The sequence below is a fragment of the Nicotiana tomentosiformis genome, unplaced genomic scaffold (assembly GCF_000390325.3).
Source record: "Nicotiana tomentosiformis unplaced genomic scaffold, ASM39032v3 Un00002, whole genome shotgun sequence".
NCBI lineage: Eukaryota > Viridiplantae > Streptophyta > Magnoliopsida > Solanales > Solanaceae > Nicotiana > Nicotiana tomentosiformis.
This window is the reverse complement of record NW_027174561.1, coordinates 1,138,918-1,153,526: the sequence shown is the minus strand read 5'-3', so window position 1 is coordinate 1,153,526 and position 14,609 is coordinate 1,138,918.

Genomic DNA, 14,609 nt, shown 5'->3' with positions numbered 1-14,609 from the left:
CTGCTCAAGTAACGACTGAGTTTGCAGAACATACAAGCCTAGCTGCCAGAGCTGTTGTAGAAGTTTCAAGGCAATATTGTATTGATGATGGTGGTTCATGCCACTTAGGTTTCAAGGATGAAAGATTGGAACATGGGCAATCATTTCCTAGAGATGGTAATGGTAATTTTTCTGTTGGCAGGCAGAATTGGAACATGAAATTTAAGGATGCTACCTCTGCTGTTCAAGCAGCGACTCAATTTGCAGAACATGCAAGCCTAGCTACCAGAGCTTTTGTAGAACTTTCAAGGCAATAGTATGTTCATGATGGTGGTTCATGCCACTTAGGTTTCAAGGATGAAAGGTTGGAACATGGGCAATCATTTCCTGGAGATGGAAATGGTAATTTTTCGGTTGGCAGGCAGAATTGGAACATGAAATTTAAGGGTGCTACCTCTGCTGCTCAAGCAGCGGCTGAGTTTGCAGAACATGCAAGCCTACCTGCCAGAGCTATTGAAGAAATTTCAAGGGAATATTGTATTGATGATGGTGGTTCATGCCACTTAGTTTTCAAGGATGATAGGTTGGAACATGGGCAATCATTTCCTGGAGATGGGAATGGTAATTTTTCTATTGGCAGGAAGAGTTATAACATGAAATTTAAGGATGCTACGTCAGCTGCTCAAGCAGCGACTGAGTTTGCAGAACATGCAAGCCTAGCTGCCAGAGATATAGTAGAACTTTCAAGGCAATATTGTGTTGATGATGGTGGTTCATGCCACTTAGTTTTCAAGGATGAAAGGTTGGAACATGGGCAATCATTTCTTGGAGATGGTAATGGTACTCTTTCTCTTGGCAGGCAGAATTGGAACATGAAATTTAAGAATGCTACCTCTGCTGCTCAAGCGGCGACTGAGTTTGCAGAACATGCAAGCCTAGCTGCCAGAGTTGTTGTAGAACTTTCAAGGCAATATTGTGTTGATGATGGTCGTTCATGCCACTTAGGTTTCAATGATGATAGGTTGGAACATGGGCAATCATTTCCTGGAGATGGTAATGGTAATTTCTTTGTTGGAAGGCAGAATTGAACATGAAATTTAAGGATGCTATCTCTGCTGCTCAAGCAGTGGCGAAGTTTACAGAACATACAAGCCTAGCTGCCAGAGCTGTTGTTGATCTATTAAGGTAATATTGTGTTGATGATGGTGGTTCATGCCACTTAGGTTTCAAGGATGATAGGTTGGAGCATGGGCAATCATTTCCTGGTGATGGTAATGGTAATCTTTTTGTTGGCAGGTAGAATTGGAACATGAAATTTAAGGATGCTACCTCTGCTGCTCAAGCAGCGGCTAAGTTTGCAGAACATGCAAGCCTAGCTACCAGAGCTTTTGTAGAACTTTCAAGGAAATAGTGTGTTTATGAAGGTGGTTCATGCCACTTAGCTTTCAAGGATAAAATGCTGGAACATGGGCTATCATTTCCTAGAGATGTTAATGGTAATTTTTCTGTTGGCAGCTAAACATGAAACATGAAATTTAAGGATGCTACCTCTGCTGCTAAAGCAGCGACTGAGTTTGAAGAACATGCAAGCCTAGCTGCCAGAGATATAGTAGAACTTTAAAGGCAATATTGTGTTGATGATGGTGGTTCATGCCACTTAGTTTTCAATGATGAAAGGTTGGAACATGGGCAATCATTTCCTGGGGATGGTAATGGTAACTTTTCGGTTGGCAGGCAGAATTGGAACATGAAATTTAAGGATGCTACATCTGCTGCTCAAGTAACGACTGAGTTTGCAGAACATACAAGCCTAGCTGCCAGAGCTGTTGTAGAAGTTTCAAGGCAATATTGTATTGATGATGGTGGTTCATGCCACTTAGGTTTCAAGGATGAAAGATTGGAACATGGGCAATCATTTCCTAGAGATGGAAATGGTAATTTTTCTGTTGGCAGGCAGAATTGGAACATGAAATTTAAGGATGCTACCTCTGCTGTTCAAGCAGCGACTCAATTTGCAGAACATGCAAGCCTAGCTACCAGAGCTTTTGTAGAACTTTCAAGGCAATAGTATGTTCATGATGGTGGTTCATGCCACTTAGGTTTCAAGGATGAAAGGTTGGAACATGGGCAATCATTTCCTGGAGATGGAAATGGTAATTTTTCGGTTGGCAGGCAGAATTGGAACATGAAATTTAAGGGTGCTACCTCTGCTGCTCAAGCAGCGGCTGAGTTTGCAGAACATGCAAGCCTACCTGCCAGAGCTATTGAAGAAATTTCAAGGGAATATTGTATTGATGATGGTGGTTCATGCCACTTAGTTTTCAAGGATGATAGGTTGGAACATGGGAAATCATTTCCTGGAGATGGGAATGGTAATTTTTCTGTTGGCAGGAAGAATTATAACATGAAATTTAAGGATGCTACGTCTGCTGCTCAAGCAGCGACTGAGTTTGCAGAACATGCAAGCCTAGCTGCCAGAGATATAGTAGAACTTTCAAGGCAATATTGTGTTGATGATGGTGGTTCATGCCACTTAGTTTTCAAGGATGAAAGGTTGGAACATGGGCAATCATTTCTTGGAGATGGTAATGGTACTCTTTCTCTTGGCAGGCAGAATTGGAACATGAAATTTAAGAATGCTACCTCAGCTGCTCAAGCGGCGACTGAGTTTGCAGAACATGCAAGCCTAGCTGCCAGAGTTGTTGTAGAACTTTCAAGGCAATATTGTGTTGATGATGGTCGTTCATGCCACTTAGGTTTCAATGATGATAGGTTGGAACATGGGCAATCATTTCCTGGAGATGGTAATGGTAATTTCTTTGTTGGAAGGCAGAATTGAACATGAAATTTAAGGATGCTATCTCTGCTGCTCAAGCAGTGGCGAAGTTTACAGAACATACAAGCCTAGCTGCCAGAGCTGTTGTTGATCTATTAAGGTAATATTGTGTTGATGATGGTGGTTCATGCCACTTAGGTTTCAAGGATGATAGGTTGGAGCATGGGCAATCATTTCCTGGTGATGGTAATGGTAATCTTTTTGTTGGCAGGTAGAATTGGAACATGAAATTTAAGGATGCTACCTCTGCTGCTCAAGCAGCGGCTAAGTTTGCAGAACATTGCAAGCCTAGCTGCCAGAGCTGTTGTAGAACTTTCAAGGCAAAATTGTGTTGATGATGGTGGTTCATGCCACTTAGTTTTCAAGGATGAAAGGTTGGAACATGGGCAATCATTTCTTGGAGATGGTAATGGTACTTTTTCTCTTGGCAGGAAGAATTGGAACATGAAATTTAAGGATGATACCTCTGCTGCTCAAGCAGTGGCGAAGTTTACAGAACATACAAGCCTAGCTGCCAGAGCTGTTGTTGATCTATTAAGGTAATATTGTGTTGATGATGGTGGTTCATGCCACTTAGGTTTCAAGGATGATAGGTTGGAGCATGGGCAATCATTTCCTGGAGATGGTAATGGTAATTTTTCTGTTGGCAGGGAGAATTGGAACATGAAATTTAAGGATGCTACCTCTGCTGCTCAAGCAGCGGCTGAGTTTGCAGAACATTCAAGCCTAGCTGCCAGAGCTGTTGTAGAACTTTAAAGGCAATATTGTGTTAATGATGGTGGTTCATGCCACTTAGGTTTCAAGGATGAAAGTTTGGAACATGGGCAATCATTTCCTAGAGATGGTTATGTTAATTTTTCTGTTGGCAGGCAAAATTGGAACATGAAATTTAAGGATGCTACCTCTGCTGCTCAAGTTGCGGCTGACTTTGCAGAGCATGCAAACCTAGGTGCCAAAGCTGTTGTAGAACTTTTAACGCAATATTGTGCTGATGATGGTGGTTCATGCCACTTAGGGATCGAGTATGAAAGGTTGGAACATGGGCAATCATTTCCTGGAGATGGTAATGGTAATTTTTTGGTTGGCATGCAGAATTGGAACATGAAATTTTAGGATGCTACCTTTGCTGCTTAAGCAGCGGCTGAGTTTGCAGAATATTCAAACGCAATATTTTGTGGATGAAGGTGGTTCATGCCACTTAGGTTTCAAGTATGAATGGTTGGAACATGGGCAATCATTTCCTGGATATGCTAATGGTAATTGTTTGGTTGGCATGCAGAATTGGAACATGAAATTTAAGGATGCTACCTCTGCTGCTCAGGCAGCGGCTGAGTTTGCAGAACATTCAACCGCAATATTGTGTTGATGATGGGGGTTCATGCCACTTAGATTTCAAGGATGAAAGGTTGGAACATGGGCAATCATTTCCTCGAGATGGTAATGGTCATTTTTCAGTTGGCAGGCGGAATTGGAACATGAAATTTAAGGATCCTACCTCTGCTGCTCAAGCAGCGGCTGAGTTTGAAGAACATTCAAGCCTAGCTGCCATAGCTGTTGTAGAACTTTCAAGGCAATATTGTGTTGATGATGGAGGTTCATGCCACTTAGGTTTCAAGGATGAAATGTTGGAACATGGGCAATCATTTTCTGGAGATGGTAATGGTAATTTTTCTGTTGGCAGGCATAATTGGAACATGAAATGTAAGGATGCTACCTCTGTTGCTCAAGCAGCAACTGACTTTGCAGAGCATGCAAACCTAGGTGCCACAGCTGTTGTAGAACTTTTAATGCAATATTGTGTTGATGATGGTGGTTCATGCCACTTAGGTTTCAAGTATGAAAGGTTGGTACATGTGAAATCATTTCCCGGATATGGTAATGGTAATTGTTTGGTTAGCATGCAGAATTGGAACATGAAATTTAAGGATGCTACCTCTGCTGCTCAAGTAGCGGCTGGCTTTGCAGAACATTCAAGCGCAATATTGTGTGGATGATGGTGGTTCATGCCACTTAGGTTTCAAGTATGAAAGGTTGGAACATGGGCAATCATTTCCTGGAGATGGTAATGGTAATTTTTCTGTTGGCAGGCAGAATTGGAACATGAAATTTAAGGATGCTTCCTCTGCTTCTCAAGCAACGGTTGAGTTTGCAAAATATGCAAGCCTAGCTGCCATAGCTATTGTAGTACTTTAAAGGCAATATTTTGATGATGATGGTGGTTCATGCCACTTAGATTTCATGGATGAAAGGTTTGAACATGGGCAAACATTTCCTGGAGATGGTAATGGTAATTTTTGGTTGGCAAGCAGAATTGGAACATGAAATTTAAGGATGCTACCTCTGCTGCTCAAGCAGCGGCTGAGTTTGCAGAACATTCAAGCCTAGCTGCCAGAGCTGTTGTAGAACTTTAAAGGCAATATTATGTTGATGATTGTGGTTCATGCCACTTAGGTTTCAAGAATCAAAGGTTGGAACTTGGGCAATCATTTCCTAGAGATGGTTATGGTAATTTTTCTGTTGGTAGGCAAAATTGTATCATGAAATTTAAGGATGCTACCTCTGATGCTCAAGCAGTGGCTGAGTTTGCAGAACATTCAAGCCTAGCTGCCATAGCTGTTGTAGAACTTTCAAGGAAATATTGTGTTGATGATGGTGGTTCAAGCCACTTAAGTTTCAAGTATGAAAGGTTGGATCATGGGCAATCATTTCCTGGAGAGGGTAATGGTAATTTTTTTTTTTGGCATGCAGAATTGGAACATGAAATTTAAGGATGCTACCTCAGCTTCTCAAGCAGTGGCTGAGTTTGCAGAACATTCAAGCGCTATATTGTGTGGATGATGGTGGTTCATGCCACTTAGGTTTCAAGGATGATAGGTTGGAGCATGGGCAATCATTTCCTAGAGATGGTAATGGTAATTGTTTTGTTGGCAGGTAGAGTTGGAACATGAAATTTAAGGATGCTACCTCTGCTGCTCAAGCAGCGGCTGAGTTTGCAGAACATGCAAGCCTAGCTACCAGAGCTTTTGTAGAACTTTCAAGGAAATAGTGTGTTTATGAAGGTGGTTCATGCCACTTAGCTTTCAAGGATAAAATGCTGGAACATGGGCTATCATTTCCTAGAGATGTTAATGGTAATTTTTCTGTTGGCAGCCAAAATTGGAACATGAAATTTAAGGATGCTACCTCTGCTGCTCAAGCAGCGACTGAGTTTGAAGAACATGCAAGCCTAGCTGCCAGAGCTGTTGTAGAACTTTAAAGGCAATATTGTGTTGATGATGGGGGTTCATGCCACTTAGGTTTCAAGGATGAAAGTTTAGAACATGGGCAATAATTTCCTATAGATGGTTATGGAAATTTTTCTGTTGGCACGCAAAATTGGAACATGAAATTTAAGGATGCTACCTCTGCTGCTCAAAAAGCGACTGAGTTTGCAGAGCATGCAAACCTAGGAGCCAGAGATATAGTAGAACTTTTAACGCAATATTGTGTTGATGATGGTGGTTCATGCCACTTAGTTTTCAAGGATGAAAGGTTGGAACATGGGAAATCATTTCGTGGAGATGGTAATGGTAATTTTTTGGTTGGCATGCAGAATTAGAACATGAAATTTATGGATGCTACCTCTGCTGCTCAAGCAGCGGCTGGGTTTGCAGAATATTCAAACGCAATATTTTGTGGATGAAGGTGGTTCATGCCACTTAGGTTTCAAGTATGAATGGTTGGATCATGGGAAATCATTTCCTGGAGAGGGTAATGGTAATTTTTTGGTTGGCATGCAGAATTGGAACATGAAATTTAAGGATGCTACCTCAGCTTCTCAAGCAGCAACTGAGTTTGCAGAACATTCAAGCGCTATATTGTGTGGATGATGGTGGTTCATTCCACTTAGGTTTCGAGGATGAAAGGTTGGAACATGGGCAATCATTTCCAGGAGATGGTAATGGTAATTTTTCGGTTGGCAGGCAGAATTGGAACATGAAATTTAAGGATGCTACCTCTGCTGCTCAAGCAGCGGCTGGGTTTGCAGAATATTCAAACGCAATATTTTGTGGATAAAGGTGGTTCATGCCACTTAGGTTTCAAGTATGAATGGTTGGATCATGGGAAATCATTTCCTGGAGAGGGTAATGGTAAATATTTTTTGGCATGCAGAATTGGAACATGAAATTTAAGGATGCTACCTCAGCTTCTCAAGCAGTGGCTGAGTTTGCAGAACATTCAAGCGCTATATTGTGTGGATGATGGTGGTTCATTCCACTTAGGTTTCAAGTATGAAAGGTTGGAACATGGGCAATCATTTCCTGGAGATGGTAATGGTAATTTTTTTGTTGGCATGGAGAATTGGAACATGAAATTTAAGGATGCTACCTCTGCTGCACAAGCAGCGGCTGAGTTTCCAGAACATGCAAGCCTAGCTGCCATAACTATTGTAGAACTTTAAAGGCAATATTGTGTTGATGATGGTGGTTCATGCCACTTAGATTTCAAGGATGAAAGGTTGGAACATGGGCATTCATTTCCTGGAGATTGTAATGGTAATTTTTCGGTTGGCAGGCAAAATTGGAACATGAAATTTAAGGATGCTACCTCTGCTGCTCAAGCAGCGGCTGAGTTTGCAGAACATTCAAGCGTAGCTGCCAGAGCTGTTGTAGAACTTTAAAGGCAATATTGTGTTGATGATGGGGGTTCATGCCACTTAGGTTTCAAGGATGAAAGTTTGGAACATGGGCAATAATTTCCTATAGATGGTTATGGAAATTTTTCTGTTGGCAGGCAAAATTGGAACATGAAATTTAAGGATGCTACCTCTGCTGCTCAAGCTACGACTGACTTTGCAGAGCATGCAAACCTAGGAGCCAGAGCTGTTGTAGAACTTTTAACGCAATATTGTGTTAATGATGGTGGTTCATGCCACTTAGGGATCAAGTATGAAAGGTTGGAACATGGGAAATCATTTCCTGGAGATGGTAATGGTAATTTTTGGTTGGCATGCAGAATTAGAACATGAAATTTATGGATGCTACCTCTGCTGCTCAAGCAGCGGCTGGGTTTGCAGAATATTCAAACGCAATATTTTGTGGATGAAGGTGGTTCATGCCACTTAGGTTTCAAGTATGAATGGTTGGATCATGGGAAATCATTTCCTGGAGAGGGTAATGGTAATTTTTTGGTTGGCATGCAGAATTGGAACATGAAATTTAAGGATGCTACCTCAGCTTCTCAAGCAGCAACTGAGTTTGCAGAACATTCAAGCGCTATATTGTGTGGATGATGGTGGTTCATTCCACTTAGGTTTCGAGGATGAAAGGTTGGAACATGGGCAATCATTTCCAGGAGATGGTAATGGTAATTTTTCGGTTGGCAGGCAGAATTGGAACATGAAATTTAAGGATGCTACCTCTGCTGCTCAAGCAGCGGCTGAGTTTGCAGAATATTCAAACGCAATAATTTGTGGATAAAGGTGGTTCATGCCACTTAGGTTTCAAGTATGAATGGTTGGATCATGGGAAATCACTTCCTGGAGAGGGTAATGGTAATTTTTTGGTTGGCATGCAGAATTGGAACATGAAATTTAAGGATGCTACCTCAGCTTCTCAAGCAGCAACTGAGTTTGTAGAACATTCAAGCGCTATATTGTGTGGATGATGGTGGTTCATTCCACTTAGGTTTCGAGGATGAAAGGTTGGAACATGGGCAATCATTTCTAGGAGATGGTAATGGTAATTTTTCGGTTGGCAGGCAGAATTGGAACATGAAATTTAAGGATGCTACCTCTGCTGCTCAAGCAGCGGCTGGGTTTGCAGAACATTCAAGCCTAGCTGCCAGAGCTGTTGTAGAACTTTAAAGGTAATATTGTGTTGATGATGGTGGTTCATGCCACTTAGGTTTCAAGGATGAAAGGTTGGAGCATGGGCAATCATTTCCTAGATATGGTAATGGTAATTTTTCTGTTAGCAGGCAGAATTGGAACATGAAATTTAAGGATGCTACCTCTGCTGCTTACCAACGGCTGAGTTTGCAGAACATGCAAGCCTAGCCGCCAGAGCTTTTGTAGAACTTTCAAGGCAACGGTGTGTTGATGATGGTGGTTCATGCCACTTAGGTTTCAATGATGAAAGGTTGGAACATGGGCAATCATTTCCTCGAGATATTAATGGTAATTTTTCGGTTGGCAGGAAAATTGGAACATGAAATTTAAGGATGCTACTTCTGCTGCACAAGCAGCGGCTGAGTTTGAAGAACATTCAAGCCTAGCTGCCATAGCTATTATAGAACTTTCAAGGCAATATTGTGTTGATGATGGTGTTTCACGCCACTTAGGTTTCAAGGATGAAATGTTAGAACATGGGCAATCATTTCCTGGAGATGGTAATGGTAATTTTTCTGTTGGCAGGCATAATTGGAACATGAAATTTAAGGATGCTACCTCTGTTGCTCAAGAAGTGACTGACTTTGCAGAGCATGCAAACCTAGGTGCCAGAGCTGTTGTAAAACTTTTAATGCAATATTGTGTTGATGATTGTGGTTCATGCCACTTAGGTTTCAAGTATGAAAGGTTGGAACATGGGCAATCATTTCCTGGAGATGGTAATGGTAATTGTATGGTTGGCATGCAAAATTGGAACATGAAATTTAAGGATGCTACCTCTGTTGCTCAAGCAGCGGCTGAGTTTGCAGAACATTCAAGCGTAGCTGCCAGAGCTGTTGTAGAACTTTAAAGGCAATATTGTGTTGATGATGGGGGTTCATGCCACTTAGGTTTCAAGGATGAAAGTTTGGAACATGGGCAATAATTTCCTATAGATGGTTATGGAAATTTTTCTGTTGGCAGGCAAAATTGGAACATGAAATTTAAGGATGCTACCTCTGCTGCTCAAGCTACGACTGACTTTGCAGAGCATGCAAACCTAGGAGCCAGAGCTGTTGTAGAACTTTTAACGCAATATTGTGTTGATGATGGTGGTTCATGCCACTTAGGGATCAAGTATGAAAGGTTGGAACATGGGAAATCATTTCCTGGAGATGGTAATGGTAATTTTTGGTTGGCATGCAGAATTAGAACATGAAATTTATGGATGCTACCTCTGCTGCTCAAGCAGCGGCTGGGTTTGCAGAATATTCAAACGCAATATTTTGTGGATGAAGGTGGTTCATGCCACTTAGGTTTCAAGTATGAATGGTTGGATCATGGGAAATCATTTCCTGGACAGGGTAATGGTAATTTTTTGGTTGGCATGCAGAATTGGAACATGAAATTTAAGGATGCTACCTCAGCTTCTCAAGCAGCAACTGAGTTTGCAGAACATTCAAGCGCTATATTGTGTGGATGATGGTGGTTCATTCCACTTAGGTTTCGAGGATGAAAGGTTGGAACATGGGCAATCATTTCCAGGAGATGGTAATGGTAATTTTTTGGTTGGCAGGCAGAATTGGAACATGAAATTTAAGGATGCTACCTCTGCTGCTCAAGCAGCGGCTGGGTTTGCAGAATATTCAAACGCAATAATTTGTGGATAAAGGTGGTTCATGCCACTTAGGTTTCAAGTATGAATGGTTGGATCATGGGAAATCACTTCCTGGAGAGGGTAATGGTAATTTTTTGGTTGGCATGCAGAATTGGAACATGAAATTTAAGGATGCTACCACAGCTTCTCAAGCAGCAACTGAGTTTGCAGAACATTCAAGCGCTATATTGTGTGGATGATGGTGGTTCATTCCACTTAGGTTTCGAGGATGAAAGGTTGGAACATGGGCAATCATTTCTAGGAGATGGTAATGGTAATTTTTCGGTTGGCAGGCAGAATTGGAACATGAAATTTAAGGATGCTACCTCTGCTGCTCAAGCAGCGGCTGGGTTTGCAGAACATTCAAGCCTAGCTGCCAGAGCTGTTGTAGAACTTTAAAGGTAATATTGTGTTGATGATGGTGGTTCATGCCACTTAGGTTTCAAGGATGAAAGGTTGGAGCATGGGCAATCATTTCCTAGATATGGTAATGGTAATTTTTCTGTTAGCAGGCAGAATTGGAACATGAAATTTAAGGATGCTACCTCTGCTGCTTACCAACGACTGAGTTTGCAGAACATGCAAGCCTAGCCGCCAGAGCTTTTGTAGAACTTTCAAGGCAACGGTGTGTTGATGATGGTGGTTCATGCCACTTAGGTTTCAATGATGAAAGGTTGGAACATGGGCAATCATTTCCTCGAGATATTAATGGTAATTTTTCGGTTGGCAGGAAAATTGGAACATGAAATTTAAGGATGCTACTTCTGCTGCACAAGTAGCGGCTGAGTTTGAAGAACATTCAAGCCTAGCTGCCATAGCTATTATAGAACTTTCAAGGCAATATTGTGTTGATGATGGTGTTTCACGCCACTTAGGTTTCAAGGATGAAATGTTAGAACATGGGCAATCATTTCCTGGAGATGGTAATGGTAATTTTTCTGTTGGCAGGCATAATTGGAACATGAAATTTAAGGATGCTACCTCTGTTGCTCAAGAAGTGACTGACTTTGCAGAGCATGCAAACCTAGGTGCCAGAGCTGTTGTAAAACTTTTAATGCAATATTGTGTTGATGATTGTGGTTCATGCCACTTAGGTTTCAAGTATGAAAGGTTGGAACATGGGCAATCATTTCCTGGAGATGGTAATGGTAATTGTATGGTTGGCATGCAGAATTGGAACATGAAATTTAAGGATGCTACCTTTGCTGCTCAAGCAGCGGCTGAGTTTGCAGAACATTCAAGCGCAATATTGTGTTGATGATGGTGGTTCATGCCACTTAGATTTCAAGGATGAAAGGTTGGAACATGGGCATTCATTTCCTGGAGATGGTAATGGTAATTTTTCGGTTGGCAAGCAGAATTGGAACATGAAATTTAAGGATGCTACCTCTGCTGCTCAAGCAGCGGCTGAGTTTGCAGAACATTCAAGTCTAGCTGCCATAATTGTTGTAGAACTTTAAAGGCAATATTGTGTTGATGATGGTGGTTCATGCCACTTAGGTTTCAAGAATGAAAGGTTGGAACATGGGCAATCATTTCCTAGAGATAGTTATGGTAATTTTTCTGTTGGCAGGCAAAATTGGAACATGAAATTTAAGGATGCTACCTCTGCTGCTCAAGCTGCGACTAACTTTGCAGAGCATGCAAACCTAGGTGCCAGAGCTGTTGTAGAACTTTTAATGCAATATTGTGTTGATGATGGTGGTTCATGCCACTTAGGGATCAAGTATGAAAGGTTGGAACATGGGCAATCATTTCCTGGAGATGGTAATGGTAATTGTTTGGTTGGCATGCAGAATTAGAATATGAAATTTAAGGATGCTACCTCTGCTGCTCAAGCAGTGGCTGAGTTTGCAGAATATTCAAACGCAATATTTCGTGGATGAAGGTGGTTCATGCCACTTAGGTTTCAAGTATGAATGGTTGCAACAGGGGCAATCATTTCCTGGAGATGCTAATGGTAATTGTTTGGTTGGCATGCAGAATTGGAACATGAAATTTAAGGATGCTACCTCTGCTGCTCAAGCAGCGGCTGAGTTTGCAGAACATTCAACCGCAATATTGTGTTGATGATGGGGGTTCATGCCACTTAGATTTCAAGGATGAAAGGTTGGAACATGGGCAATCATTTCTTCGAGATGGTAATGGTAATTTTTCGGTTGGCAGGCGGAATTGGAACATGAAATTTAAGGATCCTACTTCTGCTGCTCAAGCAGCGGCTGAGTTTGAAGAACATTCAAGCCTAGCTGCCATAGCTGTTGTAAAACTTTCAAGGCAATATTGTGTTGATGATGGTGGTTCATGCCACTTAGGTTTCAAGGATGAAATGTTGGAACATGGGTAATCATTTTCTGGAGATGGTAATGGTAATTTTTCTGTTGGCAGGCAGAATTGGAACATGAAATATAAGGATGCTTCCTCTGCTGCTCAAGCAACAGCTGAGTTTGCAGAACATGCAAGCCTAGCTGCCATAGCTATTGTAGTACTTTAAAGGCAATATTGTGTTGATGATGGTGGTTCATCCCACTTAGATTTCAAGGATGAAAGGTTGGAACATGGGCAAACATTTCCTGGAGATGGTAATGGTAATTTTTTGGTTGGCAGGCAGAATTGGAACATGAAATTTAAGGATGCTACCTCTGCTGCTCAAGCAGCGGCTGAGTTTGCAGAACATTCAAGCCTAGCTTCCAGAGCTGTTGTAGAACTTTAAAGGCAATATTGTGTTGATGACTGTGGTTCATGCCACTTAGGTTTCAAGAATCAAACGTTGGAACATGGGCAATCATTTCCTAGAGATGGTTATGGTAATTTTTCTGTTGGTAGGCAAAATTGGATCATGAAATATAAGGATGCTACCTCTGATGCTCAAGCATTGGCTGAGTTTGCAGAACATTCAAGCCTAGCTGCCATAGCTGTTGTAGAACTTTCAAGGAAATATTGTGTTGATGATGGTGGTTCAAGCCACTTAGGTTTCAAGTATGAAAGGTTGGATCATGGGCAATCATTTCCTGGAGAGGGTAATGGTAATTGTTTGGTTGGCATGCAGAATTGGAACATGAAATTTAAGGATGCTACCTCAGCTCCTCAAGCAGCAGCTGAGTTTGCAGAACATTCAAGCGCTATATTGTGTGGATGATGGTGGTTCATGCCACTTAGGTTTCAAGGATGAAAGGTTGGAACATGGGCAATCATTTCCAGGAGATTGTAATGGTAATTTTTCGGTTGGCAGGCAGAATTGGAACATGAAATTTAAGGATGCTACCTCTGCTGCTCAAGCAGCGGCTGAGTTTGCAGAACATTCAAGCCTAGCTGCCAGAGCTGTTGTAGAACTTTAAAGGTAATATTGTGTTGATGATGGTGGTTCATGCCACTTAGGTTTCAAGGATGAAAGGTTGGAGCATGGGCAATCATTTCCTAGAGATGGTAATGGTAATTGTTCTGTAGGCAGGCAGAATTGGAACAAGAAATTTAAGGATGCTACCTCTGCTGCTTAAGCAACGACTGAGTTTGCAGAACATGCAAGCCTAGCCGCCAGAGCTTTTGTAGAACTTTCAAGGCAATAGTGGGTTGATGATGGTGGTTCATGCCACTTAGGTTTCAATGATGAAAGGTTGGAACATGGGCAATCATTTCCTCGAGATAGTAATGGTAATTTTTCGGTTGGCAGGCAAAATGAGAACATGAAATTTAAGGATGCTACCTCTGCTGCTCAAGCAGCGGCTGAGTTTGAAGAACATTCAAGCCTAGCTGCCATAGCTGTTGTAGAACTTTCAAGGCAATATTGTGTTGATGATGGTGTTTCACGCCACTTAGGTTTCAAGGATGAAATGTTAGAACATGGGCAATCATATCCTGGAGATGGTAATGGTAATTTTTTTGTTGGCAGGCATAATTGGAACATGAAATTTAAGGATGCTACCTCTGTTGCTCAAGAAGCGACTGACTTTGAAGAGCATGCAAACCTAGGTGCCAGATCTGTTGTAGAACTTTTAATGCAATATTGTGTTGATGATGGTGGTTCATGCCACTTAGGGTTCAAGTATGAAAGGTTGGAACATGGGCAATCATTTCCTTGAGATGGTAATGGTAATTTTTTGGTTGGCATGTAGAATTGGAACATGAAATTTAAGGATGCTACCTCTGCTGCTCAAGCAGCGGCTGAGTTTGCAGAACATTCAAGCGCAATATTGTGTGGATGATGGTGGTTCATGCCACTTAGGTTTCAAGTATGAAAGGTTGGAACATGGGCAATCATTTCTTGGAGATGGTAATGGTATTTTTTCTGTTGG